Raw genomic sequence first — 23624 nt, 5'->3', positions numbered from 1 at the left:
TTATGGAGCTGGTAAGAATTTTCTACAAAATCAAAATGTTTAGTGGAAATGGATGGGCTTTGATGACATTTTTCATTAAGAAGGTTTCTTCAGTCTGAGGGAGGAAATAAAGGACTTAAGTACTTGATAGCTTGCTGTTTAGGGCACTGACCTGGGCCATGTGAGATCCAGGTTTGAGTCCCTGCTCAGTCTGATTTTTGGAGTGGGATGAAAAACACTGCTCTGAATCAGGCAAAGTAAGGACTTGAATGTAGGTTTCCCACATCCCACACCAATGCCCTGATGCACTGAGATATAGTCTCCCTCCAGCAAGTGAAAAATTTCAAAAGGTCTTATTTCATTCCTATGTGTCAAACACATTTCAAAACATGCAAATGTTTTGTGAAATGGAATTGCTGTTGTCTGACCAGCCCGGCTAGTTCAGAAATGGATTCAGACCTCAGAGCTTGAGACAAAGCCCACTGAAGTCAATGGAAAGATTCTGACTCACTTCAATGGGTGTTGGATCAGGCTCTTGTTTCCAGCCCAGCCCATTTATCTCAGTGGATGGCAGAGGTATTACAAAACTTGGTCATTAGTGTGAAAATGTAAGCCTGGCTGAGGTGAGGGACTAAGATTTTTGTTGTTGTTGTTGTTGTTGTCCTGGGTAAACTGAAATTTTTTGCGCTACTGTTACATTGAATGATAACTAAATGGTTAGCAGGGGTAGGCTACCACCCTTCTGACTTTTTAGAATAGAAGTGCCAGTGCCTTCATTATATTTTATTTGTATTATTATACGTCCAGAAATGCCAAAACATAACAGAAGAAGATAGGCTGTTTTAACACAAGTATCACATAGCCTAATGCATAACTTTATCATCACTGCGAGCAGAACCTGTTGACTTGACTTGGAACTGAGAGTCACCCAGTAACAAGCCTGGGCACAAAGAAGTTCTGTATGCCTGATTAATTCCCTGGGAGCAGGTGGGTGGTTCAGAGGGTGCATGGCTTCATCCCATCCACCTGGGCCAGCGTGGTGCATCAGCACCCTGCTATCCCATATTACAAGGCGGTGCAGAGGAGGAACTGCCTTGGTCAGGACTGGGCCAAGAGTCAACATGTCCCGCAAACTCCAACTGAGAGAATAAAACACAGTGGATCTGTTAATCTGACCTTTAGTTTAAAAAGACAACAAAACCAGAATTGCTCAGGCCTCTTAATTTTAAGTACACTTTGATAATGAAACATGATGAAATCTATTTCAGTGTAGGAAAATTAATAATTCTTTGTCCCTTGAAAAAGTACACACCAGGTCTTGGCATTCAGCTTGTAGGGGGGATTGTGTTCTTTATTTTAGCAGTCAATGCTTAAAACCTTCTTGCTTGAGAGAACTCCAGACACTGCATATTATTCTGTAAAATAAATCTGATCTATCTGAAAAACTGCCATTGAATCTCCACACACAGCTTGCGCTTGAACCGTCTACCTACTGTAATTGTTAGAACATTTCCTGTTTAAAATACCAATGTAAATTAATGGATTTGTTTAGAATGAGCTGGCTATTTTGTTCTCCATTTTCTCTGGAAATTGATCATTTTCTCCCACCTCTATTTTGCTTTTTCTTCAAGAGGAAGAGGTTGAGTACTGGCTGCCCTTTCAAACACTGCCAGGAAGTCTGTTCAGTTAGAGTAGTTGGCTGGGAGATGGCTGGATGCTTTGCCACATTCCCTGCTCAAATTATGCTTCCAGTTTTCCTCCTCTATGAGGTCTGTGTGTGTTGACAGGTGAAATTTAAATGCTGCAATGTAGTGAAAAAATAAAAGTGTAGTTTGAACTGCTCTGATGCAAATGCATTCAGTGATAGTTAAAACCAAGCACAATCAGATTAAAGAAACATGCTGATTCTTTACTGATGTATCTAATAACCTAATGAAAACTGTTGTTGCAAGGTAAAGTTTCCTTCTGTAATGCATTAAAAATTATCTGTACATGTATGTAGCGGTTTGGGTAGACAACTGTTAATGAACTAAATAAAATAAGGAGGCATTTTGACATGTAATGGTGAAGTACCGGATCTGCTAGGTATCAAGAACGTGTCAAAAGGCAACTTGGTGCTTTTTTGTATTATCCACCATGTTATTTCAAGGGCAACAAAACTGTGGATTTCTTTTAATTACCTTTGTCAGAATATAAGAATCACTACAATTGATCACACCAATGTGTTATCTGGTCCATTGTCTTGTCTCTGAACATGGCCTGTACCAGATGCTTCAGATGGAGGTGCTAAAATCCAGGTAAGTGACCTTTAAACCTGCCTTTAAAGGGAGGTTTTAAGAAATGATTAATTTTAATCTACAGTTTGGCAGATCCCTTCTGAAAGATCAGCTGTCGGAAAAACAACAGGTAAAGTGAACCAAAACATACAAAGCTGGCCAAAAGACAAACCAAGGGTAGGTTGGGGGAAAACTTACTGAAGTCTCCTTCATATCTAGTGTGGAAAAAAGAGTTGTTACTGTTGGTTATTATAGATGAGAGAACAATCTCTTCCCATTTTATAGATATACACATCTGCATACGGGGAAGAATGCTTCCCTCGTAGCACTTCAGCACTGTTAGTGGTATCAGATATTTAGAAAACAAACACATGGTAGTATCTACAATTAACCTCTGATTTTCTGGGCGTGAAACAATTTTCTAGTAAGAAAAGAAAAGCGGGGGTGCTCCAACCTAATGGGAGGTAGAACAGTAATGTCCTCTGCTAATACTAGGTATTGGTGTAACCAGTCTGGAATGGGTAGTTTCTGATAAATTACTCTAAGTCTCTGGGCTACAGTAACAATGACTAGAAAGGCTCAGGGCTCTGTTTCCCAGACTGCCTAGACTTGCAGGCTGGAGATAGAACAAGCTGGAAGCTACTGTCAGAACCAATCATAAGCCAGAATTCATAGATAAAGAGTTTGGTTTTACTTTTGGTTTTGACTGTTGGTGGAGTGGAGCTAGAGTTGTTGAGTTGTTTGGCTGTTGATGGAGTGGAGAAAGAAAAAGAATCACACTCTGGGGGGTCCCCATTAAACTTCCCATATTTATCCAATGTGAAATTTTTAACTGGGGTGGTGGTTACTGGGATGTTGAAGGGTGTCAACCCAGAAGAGACCAGCAACCTGGGAGGCTGAAGAGCAATTCCAAGTCAAGATACTGAGAGCCAGCCTAATCTTCTGTTGGACACTACACCAGGGACACGCAAGTTGATCCTATCCTTTGAGGGGTGAAGACTTTGTAAGAAATCCCCATGTTCTGTTGATTTTTGCTTGTGAGTTTTAAGTTGGCCAATGATTACAGTGCTGCATCTGCCAGTAAAAAACAGATTTTTCCATTCACTGTCTGCCTAGGTAGGTACTAGGAGGGAGCTGGGGGAGTTGGGCCCATTGTAAGTGTTGTCAGGCAGAGGGTTTAAGGTATTGTTGCTATTTTGTTCTAGTTATTCCTATTAATCCTTATTCCTTATCTTTTGTTCCCTGGATCCAATAAAGTTCCCCATTGCTTCTTTGTATTGCTTCTTTGGGGATTGTGATACTTATTTTATCCTTTGTATTACACTACTACCAAATAATATACTAGGAAACATTTTCCCAAGGGACAGCATCCTTTGTGTTCCGGGCAATCTGACGGGCCTCCTTGGATGGAGGCACCAGGTGCCAGGATACAGAACTCAAGACCCTTTGCTCTGAGGTGAAAGGGGAAAAGCCACCCCAAGCAACAGGCAAAACCAAGCTCAGGGCTGGGGTTACACCTGTTATTACTATCAAGTCAGTGAAAAATATTGGAAAATAGATGAAGATAAAATTAATGAAATCCTCACTTGCATGAGAGTAGAGAAAACAAATGAGGCGGTAAAACATGGAGGCACTTTATTCTTCCTTTTTCTTCAACTTCATGCAAAATAGTATGTAATGTCCAGAAATCTGTCTCCCCATCCCCCAAGCTACTTTCCTCTGTCTTGTCACATCTTAAGGAATGAGGTTTTTTATTTAAAAATCAGAAGAAAAGTTTTATTTATATTGCTGATTCGGCATAGCTATTGTTGAAAAGACTTAACCATTCTAGTCTTTGCAGTAGCTGGAAATGCCTTGGCTGTTATGAAACCAGGACGTATACAAAAAGAGAGGATTAGTGAGAACAGAGAGAACCCCCCCACCGTCTTTTACTTATTTCTTAAGACCTGCTGCAGTACTCTGAATTGAAAATACTGCCCTAGGTGAAAATATTCAGCATGTCAGATTATTATGCTTTGCATTTAGCAAGCTTGTTGGATGTGGAAAGATTCAATAGTACCTGAGAAAACAGTTAGTGAATGTTGTCCTATACAGTTTAGGCAAGAAAGCTAATTCAATTTTGGGGACAGACTTGCATGACATGCTCGTGTATGCCTGGATGAGCAGAAGCGATTTTGTGGGAGGGAGTGGCTTTTATGAGAATATAAATACTTGTACAAGCGATAAGTAAATAAATACTAGTACAAATAATAAAGTGCTGAGCACCTGCTCTCTAAAAATCACATCTCTTTAATGTATTTCACCTTAGATAACCAAGAAACGGAAGCATCCAAATCACCAGTAGTCATGTTTGAAAATTTGTTTCTCTCTTCAGACCAGCTGGGCTGAAAGGTAGTCTGGCAATAGAATTACAAAATGCTTGTTTGCAGTTTTTAGCAGCCTACATGGGAGAAATTGGAGGAGAGATGCAAGAGATCCTGTGAAATCAGACCATATTAACTGAAGAAGAGAAGCAAAATAGGGGAGGTATCTACACACATAGTCAATGGGGAAAATAGGAGAAGGTAGGATCACTTCTAAAAAGGAAAGACAAAATGAGAAATCAGAGATGACTGAACTGAATATTTCCCAGAATTCACTAAGAACAAGATGAGGGAGGCAAATGAGGCCATGAAAGGGTTAAAATTCAATAAAGAAAGAGTAAATGAATAAACAACTTAGTGATCCAAACTCTTCTCTGGTGGAAGCCCATTGATACCACTGGAGAGAGGATTTCAGCAGGCTTACACCCCAGATAAACTTAGCTCAGAGTAGAAATTTGTGGTCTGAGATAGTTTATATATTTGGTCCTGGGTGTACTGGAAGAGGGAATCTTGGAGATTCTAGCAATAATTTTTTATAAATCTTGGGAAACAGTAGTGACACTCCAGGTATACAGAAAGGCAGATGTCATTCTACCCTTTACATTGGACTGGCAGGACATTTGGGATAAAGGTAGGCCTATGAGCCTGTCTCGTATTGCAGATAAAATAGTAGAAAACATAATGAGAGAATCGATTTGTAGAAATATGTAGCGGAGAGGCTTATTGAGTTGCAGTCAACACAGATTTACAAAATACAGCTCACGTCAAAGTAACCTGAAAGCCTTTTCCAATACAATAACAGACTGGGTGGAGAAGGCAAATACAGTGTACATAATATATCTGGGTTTTGCAAGCCCCTTGACATAGAATCTCACAGGAAGCTTAACAGTAACATTGATGATAGCACACTGGTTAACAGACAGGAAACATAGTGTTATTATGATTACTTCAGAATAGGGGTAAGTATACAAAATTTAAAGATCTGCCCTACAAAGAGAGACAGAAGGAAATACATGTGTTTTTCTCTAAATAGCATAAGAGAGAAGGAAGGAAGTGCAATTTAAAAAAATATATTTGCAGTGTGCCCTTAAGAAAAAGGGGTGGAGTTCTGTGGAGCAGTGCCACTGGGGTGTCTGACCCTTTTCTCTATGAGTAGAGGATGAGATTCATGTCTGGAAAGTCCTGTTCTGATGTGGTTCTCAGAGGGCTGATTGGGTGAACGGATAACTGTGGCCTGAAGGTCCAGCTGTAAAAGACTATAGACGATTATATAGACCATAGATGATTAAAGTTAGCCTCCCAAGTTCATAGCTGGGCACTTAAAAATAACTTTCAATCTGCAAAAGTGCTGAGTATCTGAAGCCAAAGGGTTTCAGTCCAGGCTCATAGATGGAAAGATGATCTGCCTTCTGAGTTGAAGTCAGTGTGAGAGTATAATGGACACTAGTATTTTCTTTATTACCAATGAGATACTTGTTTCTTCAAAACAAAAGGACGTGGATGAATCAGACAAATATGGCTAGGTTTTAAAAGAATCATGTGTCTGCCTAATACACTGGAGAAATGTTCAAGAGCAGTTCATCCTTGTAGAACTATTGCCCCTGTAATCCTGCCAAGGGCAGGGGTATGTTCAGTTGGCAGCTGCATAAATGCCAGTAACATAAATTAAAAGGACAGCATCTACTTGAAATCAGGCAAGTTTAAAAAAATGTGCTAGAAATACGGTTAGGGATGGTATCTGCCCCTCAATTTTTGTACCAGTTTTTGTGGTTTGACAATATTTTCCATTTAAAAAAATGGCTTTCACTCCTGTGTTGTTGTGGGAAAGCACTGGACAAACAAGAAAAGTAGCTTGCTCGTAGTAGTATCCAGACAGTTGAATAAGGATTGAGAGCCCGTTCGGCTAGGCTCCGTACAAACATTGACTCTGATTCTGCACACAGATATGCACGTGCTTAAGTTTAAACTTGTGAATAGTTCTAGTGTAATCAAGGTGACTATTCATATTAGTAACTGTTTGCAGGTCAGAGCTGCCTCCAAAAGCGGAATGTTCCCAATCCTGAATGCACACTTGTTTGCAAACAACTTTATCCATGCCAGTAGTGCTGATGCATTCAATGGAACTATACACATGAAAAGTAGAGTAGCTTCCTCAATATGATTTTATTTACATGCAGTGAGAATTGTCACAGGAGTTCTGAAATCAACACTGAAAGTCTGCTTTCCTGTCCTCCTGCACATCTTACCACCATCCCACCAAAGATAAGCAGCAATAATATGAGAACACAATTGTATGACAGTGAACCCAGACTTGCCTGTCTATGAAGATCCCCAAAACCTCTGGGATTCCATTTTAAGTCCAGGAACCCCTTCTAAGCCAGGGCCAAAGCTTTTAAAACTTTTGGACTGTCACCAAAAGACAATTGATGGAGGCTGTGAGAAAACAGCAGGGTCAAGGATCAAGATCTGATTACAGATCCTACAAACCCAATACTTCATCATGCCATGTAAGATATGGAACACAGCAAACCACATCACAAAGGCATTGCAATTACCTACTGTGCAGACAGAAAATTAAGGACAGACCAAAATGTGAATGTGGAGAAGACAAACCTTTGAAGACCTAGTGAACAGCTGTCTTCTAAGATCCTTGTCCACAGGGACAGACTCAATTCATTCCATGTCACCACAAGCCCCAGAGTGGATGAGAAACTTGGATGTTGACCTTTAATGTTTTTCAAGTTGCCATATGGAAGATGACTCACCTGCTTGTTTGCAGTATTGGGTGCCTTTTTGTGTTCTGAACTTTCCAGTGATCAGATCTGTTAACTGAGGGGAAGGGGAAAACTATCCCTCAATATGAGGATGATGACTGCTGGGGGAAAAGTCACTGATGAAACTTAAGATGGCTGAGGAGTCCAATTTGTGCTGTACAGATTTTTCCACATATGTGGCAGGGGTCGCTTGGAGAGAGCACAACTGCTGGCCAGGGTGCTGTATGCTTTCCTTCCTCCTCTGCCGTTTCTCAGCCTCTTGAGCAAGGCAGTTCTCTTCAAAATGGGCTAAGGCTTGATATATATTGTGACATCACTTCAGTCTATTGCCAGCCAGCTGTTCCCAATTCATGAGATCAGTGCCTCTCTTCTTAAGAAATACTTTCTGGGTGTCTCGTAGTGTTTCCTCTGTCCCCCGCAGGTCATCTTACCATGACAAAGTTGAGAAAAGAGGAGTTGCTTAGAAAGATGAGTGTCAGCCATACACAAACAATGACCATCCCAGCGAAACTGATGTTTCACAATCTTCACCTCAACACCAGTGATGCTATCTGCAGACAGAACACTAGCATTGGTATGGTAGTCTTCCCATCACATACAGAGAATCTTCCTAAGATAACACTCTTGGTACCACTCCAGACACTTAAGATGGCTTTGATCTGTCACCCAGGTCTCGCACCCATAAAGAAGAGTGGAGATGACTACTGCGTTGTAGACTAGGATCTTCATTTCCATTCACAGATCTCTGTCCATAAAGACACGATGGAGCAACTTTCCGATAGATACGCTGGCACAACAGATCCTATGTTCAATCTCCACATCAGAATTGACTGTCTGGGAGAGATGGCTACAAAGATAAGGGAAATTTTCAACGTTTTCCAGGGGTTCACCACCAATGACAATTTGAGGGATAAGTGGGGCAAGTTGTGCCAAGGCAGGCTGGTGGAGCACCTTAGTCTTCCTAATGTTGAGGGAAAGTCGTAGGCTATGATAGGCACTGAGGAAAAGATCTAAGGTGGATTGCAAGTCAGCTTCAGTGTGCGCAAGGATAGCACAGTCATCAGCATACTAAAGGTCAGTAATAACAGTCCTGATGACCTTAGTTTTAGAATGAAAACTCGACAGAGCTGGCCTTCCATGCAATACTCAATCCCAATTTTAGAAGAAATGCCCTCGTAAATAAGAATCAAGATTACAGCAAAATAGATGGAAAAAAGGGTTTGGGCAATAACACAGCCCTGCTTTAATACCAGTAGGGATGGTGAACAGGTCCATCTCCAACCCATTACAGAGGATGGTGGTGGTTATTCTAACATGAAGTAGCCTGAGAATATGATTGAACTTCAAGGGACAACCAAACCTAGACAGCACCTTTCATAATTCTTCATGACTGATGGAATCAAAGGCCTTCTTTAGGTCAATAAATGCCATAAACAGTGGCTGGTTTTGTTAACTATACTTCTCTTGGATCGGTCGTGCAACAAAAATCATGTCAGTGTTGACCCAAAAAGGTCTGAAATCACATTGGGATTCTGGAACAACATCTTTGGCAAGAGGGAGAAGATGGTTCAAAAGGATGCGAGCAAGGATCTTCCTGGCAATGGAGATGTGATGCTGTCTAGATTAGGAGGACCTTTTAGAATATTATTTACTATCAATATTGCAAGACCACAATAATTTGTATAGGATATGCCATGGCAGGTACCATTAGAAAGGTTTTAATTTGGTAAGTATGATGATATTGTTTGTGTTTGTGTCATATTTGTATTGGAAGTTATGGATATGTTTGATATAGCTGTATTTCAACTTGTGCTATGTTTCTGGGCGACACCCTGGAAAGGATGGCAGCAGCAATAATCCTGTTTAATGGATCCTTAAGGGAACTTAAAGTTAAAATGAACCCAGGGAAAGAAACCAAGGGCTTTACCTTATGAGTCACCAGGACTTGCCCAAGTGACTCTGGACTCCATCTTGTTTCTGTGAATTTCCATCAGCCGCATGGCAAAGGGACATAAAAGACAGCTGCTTCATTCTCTGTTGTCTTCATTCTCTGTTGTGCTTTCTACCTCTGGATCAACCCATCTGTGAATGAAGCTGTGAAACAAAGGACTGAGATCTATCCAGGTACTGCATGTACACCCCAGGTACTGTACAAGCCTGCAAACTCCACGATTCTACTGAAAACCTAATATATATGGACTTTCACATAATTTATATGTATAAATTGCTTTACTCATATAACACCTCTCACATTATTTGTTTCTTTCCTTTTATAATAAGCCTTTAGTTTTAGTTACTAAAGGATTGGCTGGCAGCATGGTATTTTGGGTAAGATCCAAATTTACATTGATCTGTAATGTACATGTGGCTGACCCTTTGAGGACCCAAAGATCTTTTCTGGTAAAGGGAATAGCATTTTAATAACTTATCTCTTTACTAGACCTAGCTGCTGATTAGGAGCGAGAGACTGAAATGCAGCAAAGGGGGCTATATTTTTGTTTGTTTGTTTTTGTTTTAGCTTCTTGATAGCCATTGTGGGGAATCAGAAGCACCGTTTATGACTTACTGGTGAATTTACTGTAGTGTTAGCCACCAAGTTTGGGAGAATATGCTCTTCTTTTGCAGCCTGCTCTGATCTTGGCATTTTCAGGTGGCTACTGTAGGCACGGACAAGTCACAGGAGAGGATGGAAATACCTCAGTATTTCCCACATATGGACTTGTACCCTTTCTTAAAAATGGTCATAATATTAGCATTCTTTAGGTTGGGTGGAATTTCCTTATTAACCCAAATTCTAAAAAGAAGTTGATGAAGTTTTTGCATGATTGCTATTCCACCAGCTTTGAAGAGCTCTATGGGGATGCCATCTGATGTTGTTTCTAGTCCGTGAGCGATGACACGCCAAACTTCCTCAGAAAATGGGGGATTGGCAAGAGATTCTATTACTGGATGATGAGAAATGGACTCAATGGTGGCAGCTGAGACTCCAGAGTCACATTTCAATAGAGTCTTGAAATGCTCCTTCCAACGTTGCTTGAGGTACTATACATAAATAAAAAAGCAAAGAACTCTAGTTTTGCTGCTATAGCCTAGTATAAATTTAGCTAAAAATGGCACTACAAACCAGGCACAATGTTGATGAGAGTAAAAAAATAAATTAAGTAAGTTTAGAATGGATATGAGATAGAAACTGAATGAGAAAATTCACTTACGTTAATCAAAGCTGTCAGCTCTGATTACTGGAGCACTCCTTTTGTATCAATTTTTAAAGGGTTTAATAAAACATAGGGTCTGTGTCTCCTCTCTCATTAGTTTTACATTCACGTAACTTCACTGAAGTCAATGAAGCTACCTCTTACATAGAATGAGAAGAGAAAAGGGCCCTATTGCTGAAGTATATAGTAAATAACTGTTACTTCCCGGGTTGAAAAAGTCATCTGTAGTAGGTAATTAGAGTTAGCAACAGTGGAACAGAATGCTATCAGCCACCTCTGGGGCAGTTGTTTCCCCACATAAAGTAAGGGCCAAAAGAAATAAATCCATTGGTTTCAGAGGTGCTAATCTGAGTTACTTGGGTATAACTGAGAGGACAATTTAGCCCTTCAAGTTTAATCAGCGTTCTCATCCTAAATATTCCTCCAAGTTATATTAAAAATAAGTTAAGGGCTGAATCCTCCATTAAGCTGGATGTTTTGGCCTGCTCCAGCATAGGATTCAAGCATGTGGTTGATACTAAGAATTGAGTAGTCCCAAGAACTTTCCATGGGACTACTCACATGCCTAAAGTTAAAGTTAAGCATGTGGATGACTACCAGAAACTGGGACTGGCTGACAGGAGATGGATCACTTGATAATTGCCATGTTCTATTCATTCCCTCTGAAGCATCTGACACTGGCCGCTGTCACAAGACAGGATGGACCATTGGTTTGACACAGTGTGGCTGTTCTTACGTTCTTAAGGATTCTGCTGGATCCGAGCTAGAGTTCTCTGTATCTTCCAGAATTGAGTCCTAAGAGAACAGATGAGTAAACAATTATCCTAATGGTATGCACAAAACCCCATTTTATTGTTATCCTTCCTAACGGCTTCAGATGCAGATGATAAAATACATCTGAAAATGGGATATTACCAACTTGCACAGAGACCATTAACAACCATTCTTGTTTAGAGATGAATGTTTAGCCAGTCATCCAACTAGACTGCACTACTAATTATGCAGATAGGAACAAAGGCTTTCCATACTTACAGACTGTGGTCATGACCTTTCCTCCTTTCATCCCATAAGAACAGCAAGACTGAGGCCTTCACTGACATATGCAGCTATCATGTCCTTGAGACTAAAATGCAACCCTTTCTAGGGTAGACTTTGGAGCTGTATAAGAAAAACAGCCACAATGCGCAACAGTTTAGCTCAGGAAATGAACAATGAACAATATCATTTTTAATTGGAATTGAAATCATGTGGGCATAATTCAGTGAATTCTATGAACAGTATAGGTAGGATAATGAAAGGAACTCTATCTGCAATGTTTATATATATATATATATATATATATATATATATATATATAAAAATGAAGCCAAAACTTATTTCATCCTGTTCTTATAAAGGAGGATGTTTGAATCTAGATGTCTTGGTCAAAATTAGTACTGACAACTTTGTAAGAAGAAATAGAAAAGTGTTTACAAGAACCATTTTAAACTAATTAGAATGGAAAGCAGTTTCTAGGTCTGACACAGAAAAGTGGCCCGCTGAACTTTTTTTTTCTTTTCCCATTTATCAAAGAGATTTTTCATCATATTGCACATCTGCTGCTTTCAGAATAAATTCTGGCAAGAGTACTCAGCGTCACCATGAGAAAAAGCCTTAGATGTTTCCCCAGGATAGAAAAAAGCCGACCCCTATCAATTCCCATTTCTCAGACAGAGTGATGCCTTTAACACTCTGTAATGAAAGTTTTTATATGGGAGAGGGATTACCAACATCAGCCTCTTATTGTCCTTTGATGTGCCCAGAAATATTACAGTAGAAGTTATTAAAGAATAAATTGTGGGAACCAAAGAGCCCCACCAGCTCAGTTTGTCATTTTGTCCTTAACCAGTTTGTCATGGTGAATTCCTTCTTTCAAAGGGCTTATTTAGTTTCTGTTAGCTTTCTGTATGCATTTAACTTTTTTGTTTTGGTCTACTGTAACTTAGTAACTATTTATTTTATACCCATCACCATAAACTAGTAGTAATTAAAACAAAAATCAAAACACCAGTAACAATGCTGTGTATCAGATAGTTCAGTGCAGCGAGATTAAACCTGCTAGATCTTTAAACCTTTTTAATTACAAGGAGATGGTTTGCAGAAAGAAACTGCATTTCTCAGCTTTCTACTGAACTGTAAATAGTATGAACACCATTGCAGATCTAAACCTTTTGCTAGCAGCTGTTGTTTGTCTCCAGAGAGGATTTGCTATGATTTGTGGTTAAATTGTACATAGGAAAGCCAGAAAATGCATGGATTCTGGCAGGTGCATTTCCCTTGCCTGACTAATTACGTTAAAAACTGCACACTTGTATGCTGAAGGTTTGTTAGGGCTCACTCAGCGTTCCCCACATATTGGGAAGGATGTTTGCAGCACTATTTTATCTGACTTTCTCTTCGCAGTAGGTCTGCACATAGATGCAGAAGTGATATCAATATTTATGTTGTGTGTTTCAGTAACTTTATTTGCTTGTGTGTGTTTGTGAATCAAGGCCTTAACTTTATTTTGTCCCTTAAAGAAAAAGCATTATCAAAACATGCAAAATCAATGTTTACTCATGGGCATCAGATCTGAGGCTTGGGATCAGAAATCATATCAACAGGAGAGTGGGGGAGAGGAGGAGACAAAAAAGAGGTAGCCATCTTAGACCTCCATTCAAATGCGTGATTTCCTGGATAGAGGCCTGTGCTGACTACCCCTGTTCTCCCTTTCTTTTTGGTTACCTCTGAGATGGGTCTGAACCGAAATCTCAAATCTGATACCCCTGCATTTTCAGATTTGGATCCAAACTTTGCTGTTCTCTTCTTTTGTTGAATGTATTTTACCATCCTGGTTTTAGTAAAACAGAAATAGAAGATGAGTGTGATTTGTTCTGAAATTTTTCTGTCTAAGACAGTAAGATCCAATTTCAGCCCTGGCATAAGGGGCTGGAAATCCAATGGCCCTAGTTTCCATGACAGTTCCTGTAGGCACCAGTATTCATAATAAGGCTGACTTATAACCTATATACTGATCATTGTTTTTTGTATTCCTCTTAACTGCTGAATCCTTAAAGAATCTGTAGCATTCTTTTAACAAATCAGTGCTTTCTCCTGTGCCACAAATTATTGTGGTGCTAGGACACTGTATTTTAATATTTTAAAAAACATTTTAAATACTTTTTTAAACAAACAAGCAAAGATACATTATTCTTTGGTAATGGTCCAAACCATTTATGCTAGCATAGTCATTGGCATAACGTTCATTTTGATGGGGAAGTCTCAGATAAGATGCTGGATCTATTCAGAATTGTGGGCTCAGTGAAAAATTCCAAGGGATGTTTTGCTAAGATTTTCGTATTGTAAGTGAGGTAGAATGGTGCAGCGTATAGGGCACTATGGGGATGCAGGAGACATGGGTTCCGTCCTTAGCTCTGTCACGGATCCGCTGTGTTTCCTTAAGTAAGCCACTTCATCTCTGCCTGCCTCTGTTTTAACTCCCACTTCTTCCTCTGTCTTGTCTATTTAGCTTGTAAGCTCTTTGTGTCTTCCCATGTGTTTGTACTGTGCCTGGCTCTGTGGGGTCCTGATCTTGGTTGGGCCCTCCAGGCCTGCCGGTAATTTAAATAATAAATAAGGGAAGAATGTTGTGCTGGGTAGCAGGGGTGCGGCCTGTAAGTTCCAGGCCATTGTCTCAATGAAGGAAAAGCGTCTCATATTTAAAATGATTTTGGCTTCTTCATGCGTGAATTCTGTATCCGAGAGCACTATATCTTCAGCTCTTTGGTCCAGAAGAAGAAGATTTAATTTTCCCTGAGTGACTTGAAAAGCTGTAAACAGGTGGGAAAGTGGCAATAGAAATATGTAAACCACGATAAACACTTCACTAGCCTGCTTACTGCCAGTGTCCCCACAAGGGATTTAGTAACTAGCATACTGCTAGTTTCATTCCAAGAGCTTTGGAGTCCACTGGTTTATGTATCATTCTATATTTTAAATTACTTTTAGCAAGCAGAAGATGCTGACAACTAATTTCCTGGGTTGCTGGTGTACAGTTAAATCTGTTATAGTTGCTGCATTTCATCCCAAAGGTGACTGCATTTCCATGGTGGGTGAAATGATTCCCATGTAAATAGCTTGTAAATCAGATTTTAAAGTTTGTAAAGAACTTTGGCATCCCTCAGGATGAAGCATGCTGTGTATATAGGTGATCATTATTGTGCTTCCAGGCCTGATATCAAGAGAGAATTAACTGAGCTGTCTCTGAAGCTGACCACCTAAATCTCTTGTAGGAAACTTGATTTCCTTTCCAGAATGCAGTGGCTTAGCTCAGAGGAAGCAAACAGCTGGTGTCAAAAGTTAGTTCTGAAAGGAGTATGTATTTCGTATCCTAACCAGTGGAAGGACACAGCTAGTAGGTGTGTGCTAGCATACATAACAATGCTTTGTGTTTACATAGTGCCTTTCTTCTGAGATTCCAGAAGTCCCTTACAGACTTTAATTAGGTAAGCCTCCCCAAAGCCCGTGAGGTAGGTAAATAGCAATATCTGTGTTCAAGAGTGGTGGAAACAAAGGCCTATTATAGATTGCGACTTTCCACACAATCATTTCTGTAATGCAGTATTTGTGAGTATAGATTGAACTGAGGTTGAGATTCTGCAGCTGTACTTCTTTTGTGTTATTTCTGAGTAGGGAGCTGCAGGCAAGGACATACTGAGGGCAGGTCTTCACTGACAGTGGCGAATTTGCCGCCGTCAGATCGATCGATCTGGATCGAATGAGCGGTCAGTGAAGACCCACTCGATCGATTCGGAAGTCGACGCTCACCCCCCTCAAGTGGCGTAGCACTGTGTTCCCATCAGCACAGGACAGTGAAGACAGTGAGTAGAAGAGGAGTTAAGAAGTCGATGGAAGTTACACAAGAGGCTCTGTGTAGCTTGCGTAACTCCCGTCGACTGCTGCCGAAACTGAAGGTAAGTGTAGACCAGGCCTGAGGTTCCAATTCAGAAAAGCATTTGTATTCAGGATAGCATTTAAAACAATGATGTCAACAGGATTTATGCATCTGCTTAGGTGCTGTCCTGAATAGGGATGTATTTAGGCAAATGCTTTCCTGAATCAAGGCCTGAATGTTAAAAGTCTGCTCCTCTCCTGTATATATATAGAGAGAGACTATGGCATATGGTGATGGTAGGTGGACGGAAGCCCAGGGAAGATTTATATAAGCCTGCTGGATAGATTTAACTTAGTCTAGTCCTGATCAAGGCAACTAGAGATGAAAGGCCACTGCTTTATGTACTTTCTTACACACCTCTCTAAGGATTAATTAATTTTTGTTACTGGGGATAAGCCATAGGACTTAACAGTAATTTGGATAGATGATTAAACTGAAGGAAATCCAGAAAATACAGACACTTCACCATCTGCCTTGTTTATTTTCACTTGGATATCCTTTGTCCAGTTAAAAATGAATAACAGCTGTAAAAAAGGGTAGGATGGGACAAAACATTTTTCTTTACATTAAAAACAAAAAGTTTCTTAAAAATTATTAAACTGCTTTTTGGGCTTTTAGGTTTTTCTACTGCAGTAAAATCTGAGCTCACTTTCATACATTAATGCAAATGTGAACCTGCCTACATTAACTAAGTGTAACCAAAATACTGGAAAAATTATTAAACAATTTGTAAGTACCAAGAGGATAATAGGGTTATAAGGAGTAGCCACCCATGTTTGTCATGAACAAATCATGTCAAACCAACCTAATTTCCTCCTTTGACAGGGTTAATGACCTAGTAGATAGCAGACAGCTTGATTTTTAGTAAGGTTTTTGAGACTGTCCCACATGACAGTCTCATAAGCAAACTAGGGAAATGAAGTCTAGATGAAATTACTATAAGGTGGGTGCAGGAAAGACCATACTCAAAGAGTAATTTCCCATGGTACACTGTATAACTGGGAGGGTGTATCTAGTTGGTGTTCCACAGGGGTCAGTCCTGGGTCTGGTACTAGTCAACATTTTCATTAATGACTTGGAAAAAGATTGTGGAATCCCTATCGTTGGAGGTTTCTTTAAGAACAGGTTGGACAAATACCTGTCAGGGATGATCTAGGTTTACTTGGTCCTGCCTCGGGACAAGGGGCTGGACTTAACGACTTCTCAAGGTCCCTTCCAGCCCTATGTTTCTGTATTTCTGAAACACAAATTAAAAAAAAAAAAAAATCAGCATAACTTTTCAAACTTTAAATATTTACTTGAAGGGAAAGTACAAGTTTCAGTCTGTTGGTGGTGGGACACTGGTAGAGGAGAGAGGCGCTTAGAAAATTACCAGTAGGCTATATGCATTGTTTAAAAAAAGGCATTAAACTAACAGATAATGTTGATTAATGCAAGTTATTATGTAAGTATTGGACTTGCATTCATCACCGAGTTCTGTATGCAATGGAAATTAAACTCATATTTAATTTTAATTACGAGTTATTCTGTTTACTCCTGGTCCTCCACCACACCGATTGGACATATGCTAGGTGCATTCAGCAACACATCCATGTGTCAGTATCTGGCATGGAGGTAGAAGTCAATCTCTTGATTACATACTATTGCAGATAGTTGAAGATCAGATTGGTAGTGTTTAAAATTAAGCTAAAATGCCTTTATTATAATCTTTAAAATCAATCTATCTATCTAATCTACCTACATAGCTAATTTAAGGTGTTTGATTTACAGTGGTCTATCTTAAAAACCTGGCCAGTTTTGATTACAGTCAACTTGATATCTGTAGTATTCTCTGTGCTTTAAGGAATACCCCAAACAAGGAGGTAAGGTTATTTAATTAAGAAATCTGATGACCATTGTATCTGTTTCAGCATACCATTTCCTAAAAATCTTGCATCCTGAAATAATGGACTAATGCTTCTGGTCTTTTTGTTGTGCTGGTGGACATTTCTTTCTGATCTCAGTTAGTTACAGTGCTTGCCACTTCAATTAATGTTCCTTTTGACTTTTCTTTCATGTTACTAGCTACATAAACTGCATTGCTATTGACCACGTTTTTTGCACTGCTTTCCACTTCCTTGCATTGCTGCTGTCTGTGTTGTGATTTTCTTCAGAGCTACTCTGCTGCTGCTGCTGCTGCTGTATACAGAGCTCAAATTACACTGTTCGTGGATGTTTCCAGAGGTATTCTATGCTGCTTCTCCCTGTAGCTTTCCTTTGTGCTGTACTGCTGGTCTTTCCATATTAGTCAGAGCTACTGTTCAGGTATCAACTCCACTGCACTGCTGTTCTCAGTAGCTTTTCAGCATGTTGCATTGCATCTCTTTTTTTCTAGTGTTGTGTTCATGTCTGTTGCTGTCCATTGCACTGTTGATACTGGATCCAGTTGGTGTAGGTCAAAGGCTTTCTGCATTGCTCTTTGCTATGTGTGACAGAGTTCTGGGTGAGAACAGCCTGAGTCAGCCCTCTGCCCCTGGAACTCTAGGGAACAGGATCCACCTGAGGCAGCCTGAAGTGAAGGGGCTAATGGGGAGCAGCTGCGGGCGCTCGTTAGCTGGGCATTATAAAGGAGACCAGGAAGGTTAGCCAGAGGGAGGAGCCCCAGCAGGATGAGCTTCCTTTGGGTCTGTGGCAGAGACTGAGAGGCTGGACCTGATCCTGATGTCAAAAGTTGGTGGTGGGTGGCACGCTGAAAATAAAGATCACTGGTGTGAGCACAGAGCAGAGGTCTCTGAGTGGTGGTTGAGAGCAGAGGTTTGGAACAGCAGGGAGGACCCTGCACAAAACTGCTACACTATGCTTTTTCCCCCCCCCTGTTGTTTTTTATTACTAGCTGTTGCTCTCAGCTGGCCTGAGAAAGATTCATCAGAACCATTTAATTAGTCAGTATTAGCTACCTGTAAAATAACTCTTCTTTACTCTGGTATTCTAATTGCATTGACTGTAAAAATAAAATAATAAGTAAATGGACTGGAAACATAGATCACATTCTCTCCTGCTCTTTTGTTTTGGTTCGTTAACTCTTAAAAGAGGATAATGCCTGTCCTGCAGCTGCATTAACATGGCCCCACACTGGTAAATAGGATACTGGATGCATTAGAAACCCTCCCATCCAGAATAGGGCCTCTATATGTCATTTTGGGTATGAGCCACCTCGCTCAGAATGAGGCCAAACGAGCTACTTACCTATCGTGGTTCAACCTTCGTCACAGCGGAGAAGACAGGGTGTTCTACCGCTCACAGCTGGTGGGAAAGTTCTCTGCCAACAGGAAGGCAAGCACAGGGAGTCATGGAGAGAATGAGTCCTAACGATGATTGAGCATTTATCCAGTCTGGATTTTCATGGATATGAGATTATTGTTCATGGGGAAGAGTAGAATCCAGCCTGATTTTTGAATGGATGCAGCTTTCATGTGGATCACCTTTCATAACTGTAATGCTTTAATTAACAAGAGCAAAGTCCCTTCTCCTGTTGCAGTTACCTGAAAGTGAGTTGCCTCACTCAGTGAGATTTCATGATCATCATGTGGGGCATTGCCAACATGTGATAGCGGATGAGAAAACCACAGTTCTCCTGTTAACAAGCAGAAACATTTTATGACTAATCAGTGTGGTTAAGATGTAACCTGTGAATTCTTGAGACGTGATCTCATTTGCTAGAACAGTAAATGCCAGGCATAGATGTAAAGATGATAATCTACGATAATTCTAGTTTGTTTCTATTTCTAAAGCTGGCCAAATTTGTTTCAGGGAACTTCTGTTACCTGATGCCTTCTGTGAATGAAAGCATGCAGGGATGTGTCCAAGTGAAAACTAACCTCTGAGTTTATTTGGCTATGACCTCTGAAGGGAGTTAGGGTACAAGAAGATCACACACAAACCTCTCCATTGTACTTAAACAGAGGAGGGCGAATACAATGGAGCTGATGTGGTTGCTTGAAAACCTCTCTTCCCCACTCATGGTTTTGAAACTAAGATCACATGAAAAGTCCTCGAGTGTGTGTCCTTGTGGATGTCCTGTAGAACTGTTGGTGCTCTGATAGGATTTGTGCATGCATGCTGTACAAAAACCCAGATTTTAGTTAGTTAATTAAATTAGTTTGAGGTAGTTCAATTCATCTCTGCTTTAAAGTAAATATTTGTTTATGGTATATCAGGAAGTTTTGGTTGGGGATACATTGTTTGACAAAAGGATTAATCACTTGTCCCAAATATTTTTGACATCTTGAATAACACTAGAAACTTGACCTGAAATTGCAAGCGGATACTTATAGGACTGTAACATTCACTCCATGTGCTAACCACTTATAAAAAGGTAGATCTCCTTGATTAGGTATAAAGGAAATGTTGAGGTACTGTAGATAACCTAGACTCAGAATTTTCAAATAGAAGTTCGCTGATATACTAGACCAAGCACTAAAATAATAAAATAGTTGTGAATTTTAGGATTGTCCTCTGGAATGGACACATTTTTGCATTGTATACACAGGATCATCAGAACATTCTTCTCGGACAGATAGTCGACTTGACTCATTTCCACTGAAGAAACTATATTTAGGTCTAGTTCTTATAATACGTACTTCCTGCGGGTCTTCTAATGATATTACTCAGTTTCAGGCAGAGAATGCTTTTTCAAGTGATAATTATGACTTCTAAAAGTCTGCATTAGTTTGGTCGTCTTCTCCTTATCTTAGCTGTCTGCACTTACTCTGAAGCCACAATAGAACTGCAGTAGGTGTAATAGTGTAAATAGACTATCGATGGTTCTGAAAGTCAGTCACATGAGAAATTAACTGATAGAATGACTTTTGACTGCAGAAATGACACTTTGCACTAAGTAGGCAGTTCAACCAGTTGACTGTGCGAGCAATAGACAGTGCATAAATTGGAACAGATTACAAGGGGATTAGCAGTGGGTGTAGTTTTGTCGTCAGTGGAAGATGATAGATCTGGATATGCAGAAGTTTCCATTTCTATGTACTTAAGATTGTCCTTTCATACAGTAACATGTGAGAATTTTAAAAATATACTGTTATTACACAAATGTAATTATGAATGATATAGCCATTTACAACACACTTCATTCCCTGAGTAGGAAAGTCTCCTAGGAACCTTGTTCTCAGGACAACTATGCATTCTGGGCCAAATCCTGGTCTCATTGAAGTCACCAGATGATAAGAACAGCCATACTGGCTCAGACCAATGGTCCATCTCGCCTAGTATCCTATCTTCAACTGTGACCAGTGTTGAATGCTTCAGAGGGAATGAACAGAACGAGGCAGTTATTGAGAGATCCATGTGTGGTCTAGTCCCGGTTTCTGGTAGTCAGAGACTTAGGGACATCTGGAGCATAGGTCCCTGACCATCTTGGCTGATAGTTCTAATAATGGGTATCTTTCATGAACTTGTCTTTTTTTTAAAACCCAATTATCTTGTTGGCCTTCACAACATTCCCTGGCAATGAATTCCACAGATTAACTCTATGTTGTATGGAAAAAGTGTTTCCTTTTGTTTGTTTTAAACCTACTGCCTGTTAATTTAATTGGGTGACCTCTAATTCTTGTATTGTGTGAAGGGGTAAATACCACTTCCCTATTCACTTCCTCTACACCATTCATGATTTTATAGACTTCTTTCATATCTCCCCTCATTTTGTCTGTTTTCTAAGATGAACAGTCCCATTCTGTCCTCATACGGAATCTGTTCATACTCCTAATCATTTTTGTTGCCCTTCTCTGTATCGTTTCCATTTCTAATATCTTTTTTTGAGATGGGCCAACCAGAACTGCACACAATAGTCAGGTGTGGATGTACCATGGATTTATATAGTGGCATTATAATATTTTCTGTTTTATTATCTATCCGTTTCCTAAAGATTTCTAATATTGTTAGATCTTTTGACTGCTGCTGTACATTGAGCGGATGTTTTCAGACAACTATCCATGATGATGCCAAGATCTTTCTTGAGTGGTAACAGCTAATTTAGACCCTGTCATTTTGTATGTATACTTGAGATTGTTTTCCAATGTGCATTACTTTTGCTCTTATTAATATTGAATTTCATCTGCCATTTTGTCACTCATTTTTGTGAGATTCCTTTGTGACTCTTCACAGTCTGCTTTGGACTTAACTATCTTGAATAATTTAGTATCATCTGCAAACTTTGCTCCCTAACTGTTTATCCCCTTTTCCAGATCATTTATTAATATGATGAACAGCACAGGTCACAGTACAGACTTTAGGGGGACCCTGCTAATTACCTCTTTTCATTGTGAAAACTGACCATTTATTCCTACCCTTTGTTTCCTGTCCTTTAACCAGTCACTAGTCCTTGAGAGAACCTTCTTTCTTATCCCAGGAGTGCTTACTTTGCTTCAGAGCTTTTGGTGTGAGAGCTTGTCAAAGGCTTTCTGAAAGTCCATGTACACTATAGCAACTGGATCACCTTGTCAACATGCTTGTTGACACCCTCAAAGAAGAGAGATTGGTGGGCTATGATTTGCCTTTGCTAAAGCATATTGATTCTTCCCCAAACATATCTTGTTTATCTGATGATTCTGTTCTTTACTATAGTTTCACCCAGTTTCCTCATACTGAATTTAGGCTTACTGACATGTAAAAGAATCACTTCTGGAGCCTTTTCAAAAAATCAGAGTTACATTAGCTGTCCTCCAGTCATCTGGTACAGTGGCTGATTTAAGCAATAGGTTAGTAGTTCTGCAATTTCATAGTTGAGTTCCTTCAGTACTCTTGGGTGAATACCATCTGGTCCTGGTGGCTTATTACTGTTTAATAGATCCATTTCTTCCAAAACCTTCTCTATTAACACCTCAGTCTGGGACTGTTCCTTAGCTTTGTCATTTACAAAGAATGGCCCAGGTGTGGGTATCTTCATCCCATTCTCTACAATGGAAGACTTATGCAAAGGGATCAAGGGAGTATAGTCATGAATTTCAGTGGGATCGGAGTCAGGCCATATATGGTCCAAATAAATTCTGGATAAATTGAAACTTTTCTATGTTAACTATACATAAATAAACCTTTACTACCATCAGCGTCACTAAAGTCCGCTGCATAGGTGTAGTAAAAAGAATATGTTCTGTCCTGGTCCCAGTCCCATCCAAGGCAATGGGAGTTTTTCCATTAAGTTTAATGGGTATTGATTGGATCAGGCCCTTAATAACAGTAAAATCGGGGTAGTATGATTTGATTTTTAAAAATAATTTGATGGATTCATCAATGAGTACAATTATGTAACTGCACATATAAGTGGCATACTTACACATACACAGATGCTTACATTCACTGTATTGACAATATACTATGTATTTAGAGATACTTAATATAATCTGTTACTGTGAACTGAATGCTGACTTGAGATAATATCTCATTTATGGATAGCCAAACAAATTCCTGCAGGGGAATCAATACTTGTCATGTCAGATTCCATACTTTCACATGTTGGGAGACAAGGTTGGCTCTGGGGAGAAGCTGATCGTTTATATGCTACTATATTAGCAAGATCTATTTGAGGAATAAAGGATGCTCGGTTTAGATTAATCTATCATTCTAGTCTTCTCTCTCTTGTTTCTGGACACCATGTGCTGGAGTGAATAAATTCTACTTTCTCAACTTGAGAAAGGAATAGCCGTGGCTCCTGGTATATAAGCTTTCTTCCTCTGTGACCTGGAAGCAGTTTTGTGTCTTAACTTGGGATATCAAGTGGCAATTTTTAGGGAAGGTAAGGAGCACTGGGAGCCGGGTGGGGGAAATACACTATTACTGAGGTTATTCTGAAGTCTAGAAATATTTCATAGTAAAAAAAAATCTTGTGTACAACCAGAAGAATCAAGGGTTGAGCTTGAACCCAGGGAATGATGTGTTTCACCCGAGCCTCCTGATGGGAGATGGTAGCAGAATAATGACTTACCCCAAGGCCTGCTCTCTGTGATCAAAGGGAAGAAAATGGCTTCAGACCCCAGTAGCAATAATAGAGATGCTTGTTT

General features: G+C 39.8%; 1 protein-coding gene across 10 annotated transcripts in view; it reads left to right on the top strand.

Annotated features, from left to right (window-relative positions):
- Positions 1-23624, top strand: part of FHIT (fragile histidine triad diadenosine triphosphatase) — a 939636-nt gene that overhangs the window by 317936 nt on the left and 598076 nt on the right. The window contains exon 1 of one of the 10 annotated variants that reach the window (XM_067541477.1): positions 17423-17441. The exons of 7 other annotated variants lie outside the window; for them this stretch is intronic. The gene's annotated coding sequence lies outside the window, so the exon portion shown is untranslated. Of the gene's footprint in view, positions 1-17422; positions 17442-18231; positions 18296-23624 lie in introns of those variants that run through there. 2 more of the 10 variants (XM_067541443.1, XM_067541464.1) reach the window with 2 other exon arrangements.

This window comes from Emydura macquarii, unplaced genomic scaffold, assembly GCF_026122565.2.
Source record: "Emydura macquarii macquarii isolate MOO-44397 ecotype Brisbane River unplaced genomic scaffold, CSIRO-AGI_Emac_v2 contig_71, whole genome shotgun sequence".
Lineage (NCBI taxonomy): Eukaryota > Metazoa > Chordata > Testudines > Chelidae > Emydura > Emydura macquarii.
This window is presented reverse-complemented; position numbering and strand designations above follow the sequence as displayed.